Below are 7,493 nucleotides of genomic sequence, written 5' to 3' on the forward strand. Positions count from 1 at the left end.
CCAGAGCAGTGTGGGGGAGGGGGCATCCTTCCCCTGTGCCCCCTGCCTGGTAACCAGGAGACAGCCCTCTTTGGGGCGGGTGGAGTTGGGGTTTCCTGTCTAAGCTTGATTTCTGCCAGTCCTGTTTACCCCACCCTTTTGGGCACCAAGAGTGCAGTAGTGAGTGATCCCACCATGAGGTGATCCCCTTTAAAGGTCCTCCCTCCTTTGCAGACATTTCCACCCCATTGGACTAGAAAGTTTGAAGCAGATGCTTTTGGCCATATTAGGGTGGAAAGATGGAGGAGGGGATATGCTGAAGGCCCCAGGCTAGTCATTACAGGCCTAACTCATCTGGGGAAGAGGGCAGGGTTTGGAATCCAGGCCCTTTGAAAACCAGACTCTGCCATCTGGTACCAACCTGTGTGTCACCTTGGGCAAGGCTCCTCTTTCCCCCCAGGAACATTGATTGAACTGAGGCCCCTTCTCATCTCAACCATGGTCCTGCTACCTGGAGTCTGCTAACTGTTACTCAACTTTTATTAAACCTGCCCTGGGAACGGTGAAACTTAAATTATTTTTAACCTGGATCTCTCTGCCTCAAGGGACTGAACCAAAAGCGTGGTAGGGAATTTGGTGTTCTATCAGGTTTTTTTTACATGACCGAAAGAATATGAACTTCACTTGGAGAAAATCTTCAAAAGATTTTGAGTACGTGTTTCCTTTTTTTGAAAAGAGAGCTCAAGGGAATCATAAAAGTACTAATCCCCCCCACCCCCCAATTTTTAACATAACATGTAGAAGCTTCCACAGGTTCCATTTGTGAACGTTCTAGACTCAAAAGTGAGGAGTCTGGGTGGGAAAACTTGTCTAAAGCCAACAAATTTCAGGTCCTTCTGTTTGGTCTGAGGAGTTATATGGAAACTGTAGTAGAAAGGAGAAGCAATGGCTAAGTGGGGCCTGGGCAGGCCTCCTGCTTCCTTCCACTGGGAGAGGCCTTTTTTACGGAGTCCCTTTTAATGGATGAAATAATGAAAGGAAGAACTGTGGTTTTTAAAATCTGTTTCAGAATTTTAGCTATGTTCCCAGTCTGCGATTTTAGAGAATTATCTGAGGCACCGAGAGGTTAAATCATTTGCCCAGGGTCTCAGGTTGGCTGTCTGTAATAGTTGAGTTTTGTTGTTTTGGTTTTTTTTTTTGCTTTTTGGTGAGGCAGTTGGGGTTAAGTGACTTGCCCAGGGTCACACAGCTAGTAAGTGTTATGTGTCTGAGACGAGATTTGAACTCAGGTCCTTCTGACTCCAAGGCTGGAGCTCTATCCACCGTGCCACCTAGCTGCCCCTGTAATAGGTGAGATTTGAACCAACATCTTCCTGACTCCAAGTGCCACATTGCCTTTTCTTTTGAATGTATGATAATGGGGGGGGGGGAAAGTCCCAAAATGATGAACTATAGTATAGTATAGGATAGTGGTGTGAGACTCCAGCAGGGGAATGGGGACTACCACCTAACTGCATATTGACTTAGCAAGCCACATATTAACATTATATGTGCTTTATTGTATTTTTATTTATTTTGTTAAATATTTCCCAGTTACGTTTTGTTCTGGTTTGGCAGCTGTGCCTCAGGCTCAGTCGTTGTGTTTGACACCTCTGCTCTTGTGGGTAGATGTGTAGTACAACCATGAAGAGCTGGGTTCAAGTCCTGACTCTGAGACATCTCGGCTGTATGACCTTATCTCATTGCTCTAGACCGGGGGGGGGGGGGGGGGGGGCGCATGGCCTTACTTCCTTGAGGCCACATGTGGCCTTTTGACTGAGTCCAAGTTTTACAGAACAAATCCTTTTATTAAGAGCATTCGTTTTGTGAAGTTTGGATTCAGTCAAAGGGCCGCACTTGAGGACCTAGAGGGGCCACATGTGGCCTCCAGACCTCAGGTTCCCCACCTCTGCTCTAGGAAGCTCTTCAAGACTCCTCAGTTGCAGAGAAGGAGCTAACTGCATTGGTCAAGAGAGGTTTCTTATTTGGGAGGGCTTTACACCAGTGAAATCATAGGTTCGGGCCTTCTCCCTTCGAATTCCAGGAATGTTTCCACACTTATGCATTGTTTCATGAAACCAGTTTTGTCCTATGACAGATATCTCTCAAAGTTCCCGTTTTTAACATGACTCCTTAGGAAAGGAAACATAGCCTCACTTGGCATTTCTTTTCATGATTGTTTTCGTATTTGACATCGTAAACTCAGGCGCCTTCCAATATCAAACCAAGAAAGAAAGCACTTTGTATCAGTGTTGGCTGTTGTTATTTTAGAAGAATTAGACCATGGCAAGTACTTGATTTTTTTAAAAAGTCTATAAAAATAAGGGGAAATAGGGATTGTGTTGATTAAAAAAACAACTTACCAAGCAATAATTTAAATACTTTTTAGAATAGAGAGCACCAGGTATGGAGTCAGAGGACTTGACAAATTATGCAGCCTCCCTGGGCCTCAGTTTCCTCATCTGTAAAATAAGGGGGTTAGACTAGGTGACTTTTTTTCCCCTTTTTGATGAGGCAATCGGGGTTAAGTGACTTGCTCAGGGTCACACAGCAGCTATTAAATGTCAAGTGTCTGAGGCTGGATTTGAACTCAGGTCCTCCAAACTCCAAGGCTGGAGCTCTATCCACTGTGCCACCTAGCTGCCCCCTAAGTGACTTCTGAGGTCCCTTCCCGCTCGAGAGTAAGAATCCCATTTAAAAACATTGTATACTGGTGGAAGCCTCACGCTTTGGGTTTTTTCTTTGGTGGAAAGGGTGACAGGTGATACAAAAAATTGAACATTGCTACACCTTTTTCAGGAGGCTGATCATAGACTTTCTAGAAACCGTAGGGTCATTTGCTGCTCCTCACACTGGTACAGAGCATATGTATTATGGCAGGTGTGTAGGTAAAGGATTTATATCCTTTATGGGATATGTTTTTAAAGTGTTCTAAATCATTCTTTTTTTTTTTTTTTTTGGTGAGGGCAGTTGGGGTTAAGTGACTTGCCCAGGGTTGCACAGCTCGTGAGTGTTATGTATCTGAGGCCGGATTTGAACTCAGGTCCTCCTGACTTCAGGGCCAGTGCTCTATCCACTGGGCCACCTAACTGCCCCTAAATCATTCTTAAAGTATTCACTCTACTCTTATTTTAACAAATTATCTTTTGAAAACAAATTCCGAGCTGTGATTTCACAGAGCATTTAGGGGACTTTGCAGGCTCCCATAGTCACCGTGTCAGCAGTGCACTTAAACCCAGCTCATCTGCCACAAGGCAGCTCTCCTGCCCCTAAGCGAGGCTGCTTCTGGGACTCCATTTGAAAACATTTCTTTGAAATCTAAGGACACCTTCTAGAAGTTAAAGAAGGAGCTTCTGACCTTTTCAGTTTGTTAGATGCTAATATATTAACAAAGGGCCTACTATCAGCACACAGTAGTCAGTTTGAAACTTGGAAGGGTCTACATTTTGTGATGTGCTTTATAAATTCTAGGGATCACAGGATGAGAACAGGAAGGACCTTCCAAAATTGTGTCTGGTTCCATCCTTTTACAGAGGAAGAAACCTAGACCTGGAGACTTGGCCAAGGTAATGCTTTAGGTAATTAGGAGCAGAGGTTGGAGCCTAGGTATTCCTCTAGGTCTCTTGTTCTTCCACTCAGTCAACAAGCATTTAGTAACTGCCTGTGATGTGCCGGGCACTGTGCTGGTCTCAGCAGCAGCTGTGATTGGAGATGGTGCCACTCCATGACAGAGATTCTGTTGTCTCTGGAGAAGGTTCCCAGATCTGTATCTATAGCTCAAGACTTTCCTGAGCTCTAATTTGGTCTGACCTGCTGTATGTTCCATCGACACTGCAGGCCCCGACTGTCCGAACAGAACTCCTTAGCCCTCACCTCTCCTTCGCTCTCCCAGACACGTTCCCTTTGTAGCCTTCTCTGTGTTCATGTCAAGGCCAGATGATTCTCCAGAGAGCCAGTCTGAGGACAGCTCTCGTGGCTTTCACCTCTAAAATGTCCCTGCTTTGGTTCTGGTCCTCATCTCCTCAGGTCTCTGCCTTAGTTATCTTTCCGACTCAATCCATCCTCTGTAGGGCTGCCAGCCTGATTTTCTTAAAGCACATGTGTGACTGCATTCTCGATGCTCTGTATTTTGAGGAACAAACTCGTTTGTTTGACGTCTGAAATCCTTCCCAGCCTGGCTTTGATCAGGCTTCTTATTGGTTACTCTTCTTTGTAAACTTCAATGTACAGCCAAGCGTCTGTCTTTCACTTGTAGTACTCCATTTCTTGCCGTTCCCCATGCCTGGAACGTACTCCATTCTCACCTTTTCCTTTTGTGATTAGAGTGGGAGTGCTCAGAGGGCCGAGTCTGTGCTCTGTATCCTCAGTGCTTTGCACACAGTAAGCACTTTTCCATTCCATTTCCTTGCCTTTGCTTGCCCGGGCCCTGGCAGCCTGGTGGGCTGGCCCTCGTTAGACCTGGTGCTTTCCTTTTGTGTGAGCTAAAACATTCCTGTAAGAAAGAAAGTGCCTTAGGTATCACTGGTTGCTCTGCCTCTGGGAATCTCTCTTGTTTACCGCATGACAGCCTAAGAGTCACTAGCCACACAGCCTTTCTGGACCATCTGAGCTGCTCCGTCTGCCTCCAGTCAAGTATCTCGCATTCATTTCTACGTGTGTATCTCTCCTCGATAGAATGTGAGCATCTTGAGGACAAGAACTGAGTTCATTTTTTTCTTTGTTGTTTTTCACTGCTGAAATACAACAAGACTAAATTTGTGCCAAGTAGGGCAGTGTGCAGCAGAGTGATGGTGATGATACTGATAATTCTTATGTCTGTGGTACTTTAAAGTTTACTAAGCACTTTCCTTAGGACAACCTTATTAGGTAGTAAGTGCAGGAATTTCCCCCATTTTTATAGGTGAGGAAACTGAGGTTTAGAATAGCTACGTGACTTCCTTTTTAAAAGTAAGCTTATTATTTTCACTTTTCAGGTAACAGGTATTTTAAAAATTAACTTGTCTCTCCCACTACCCCCCCCATTGAACAAATTAAAAAACAAAACATAATAACAAAACTGAAAAAAATTTCTTTAACACTTCTACGTAGTTAGACAAAACAAGTTCCCACGTTAGCCATGTCTGAACATGTGTCACTTTCTACCTCTCCCTCTCTGTCTCTCCGTTTTAAGTTTGTCACTTTCTATCAGGAGGTGTGTGGTATGTTTTAATTTTATTTTCTTGGAATATTGTTTTTACTGATAAAATTCTGAAGTTTTTCAAAGTTATTTTTCTTCCACAGTCTTGTCATTGTTCTAGTTCTGTTCACATCGTTCTGCATCATTTATATATATATACACATAGACGTATACATATACATACGTGTATATATTATATATACATACATACATATATCCATATATCCATTCATCCACACATCACACACATATACATACATACGTACGCATATACACACATACATATGCACATATTCTTTTAATCTTCCTTTGATTTCTTTGTAGTATAGGCCAGTAGTGGTTTAGCTGTGTCAAAGGGCATTCACAATTTGGTAACATGGGGCAGAATTCCACATTGCTTTCCTGAATGCCTGGATCACTTCATAGCCCTACCAACAGTACACTAGTCTCCTTGTTTTCCTCTGTCCCCTGTAACATTGATCATTTCCTCTCTTGCCCATCTGTCTGATAGGAGTGATGTGGAACCTCAAAGTTACTTTAGTTTATATTTCTCTAATTAGTGATTTAGAGCATTTTTTCATTTGATTGTTGATAACATGAATTTCTCCTTTGAAAACTGCCTGTTCATATCCTTTGGCCATTTATTGATTGGGGAATGGCTCTTAGTCTAATAATTTGGATCAGTTTCTCATATATCTTCAATGAGACCTTTAGCAGAAACTTGTGGCAAAGATTTTTTCCCATTTACTTGTTTTGCTTTTAATCTTCATGATATTAGGTTTGTTTGTGCAAAAATTTGTGTATTTTATGTCCAGTTTATTTTGGGTAATCTTCTCTATCACTTTGTTAGTCAGGAAGTCTTCCCCTCTCTCTAGGTCTGAGAGTTAATTTCTTGCTCTTCTAACTTGTTTATGATGTGACTTTTTATATCTAAGTCATGGATTCATCTGGAGCTCATCTTGGTATGTGGTGTGAGGGGTTGGTCTAAAACTAATTTCTGCCAGGCTGCTGTCCAGTTTTCCCAGTAGTTTTGGTCAAGTAGTGACTGGAGTCTTTGGGTTTGTCAAACACAGTGTTTCTGTGTTTGTTGTCTTCTGTGTGTGGTGTACTTCATCTGTTCTACTGATTGCTCTCTCTCTCTCTCTCTCTCTCTGTCTTTTTAACTTATACCTAATAATTTTAATGATGACTGCTTTGCAATATGTTTGAGATCTGGTACTGGTGGTCCCCCTTCTTGCCCCCCTTTTTTCATTATTACTTCTGAGATTTTTTGTTCCTTCAGATGAATTTTGCGATTATTTTTTCTAGCCCTGTAAAATATTCTTTTGTGAGTTACATCTGATACAGCACTGGATAAGTACGTTAATTTAGGTAGCATTGTCATTCTTATCATATTGGCCCAACCAGGCTAAATGGCTTGTCCAGAGCCACACAATTAATTGATAAATGTCCGAGTTGGGACTTGAAAACCAAGCATTTGGACTCCAGGTCTTGGCTCTGTATTTTTATGTGGCTGAGAGAATAAGAAAACCAACCAAACAGCATGTGGAAACTGCAGCAAGAGCCTTCATTAGCTAAGCAGAGCCTTCAATTCGTGGGCATTCTCCCCCTTCCATATTTAGGAAATGAATGGATGAAGTGGAACAAGCAGCCAGACCTTCCATCTTTCTTCGCTAAACCCCAGGGTTCTTCTGGGTGTTCGTGTCTCCAGCCTAATTCTCCTTTCTCTATGGAATCGGAAGGCCTCAGATGTTTAGTCAGACCCCATCACTTTATAGCTGAAGAATTAAGAGGCCCATGGAGGGGGTGTCAGTCCAGGGTTATTCCGTGAGTTTGTGGCAGACTCAGGATTAGAAAGCCAGATTTTCTGATTTCTAGTCCTGTGTGCTTACATTCTCCCAGCGTTCTCCTTTACATAGTCATAATTGATCTTAAAGAAGACCTGTTTCTCAATCATCAGAGAAAAAGCAGTTTTAATCTCTGTTAATGTGGAGGCAGGAAAGTATACTGCCTTTTAGAAAGATTTTCAGTAGTAATTGAAAGAAAAAGGATGTTCTGCTAACCCTTCATTTTCTGAAACACTCGTTTTCCCCCTGGCTATCCTAGTTTCTTGAGGTTTCCTGTAGTGCTTTATTTTTACTGGAATTACTTAAAAACGTATGTGTAACTATGAACACGTAGGCCAACAGCAGATACGCTATTTCAAGACAATTCTTAAACTGGTTTGAATTTGGCTTAGCCTCTCAGCTCCTAGGCTGAATCCGTGTGTGTGTGTGTGTGTGTGTGTGTGTGTGTGTGT

General features: G+C 42.6%; 1 protein-coding gene across 1 annotated transcript in view; it reads left to right on the forward strand.

Moving 5' to 3' along the window:
* Window positions 1-7,493, forward strand: part of ATL3 (atlastin GTPase 3) — a 32,198-nt gene that overhangs the window by 767 nt on the left and 23,938 nt on the right. The window lies entirely within an intron of this gene.

The sequence above is a fragment of the Vombatus ursinus genome, unplaced genomic scaffold (assembly GCF_900497805.2).
Source record: "Vombatus ursinus unplaced genomic scaffold, bare-nosed wombat genome assembly UNPS02011369.1, whole genome shotgun sequence".
NCBI classification, from domain to species: Eukaryota; Metazoa; Chordata; class Mammalia; order Diprotodontia; family Vombatidae; genus Vombatus; species Vombatus ursinus.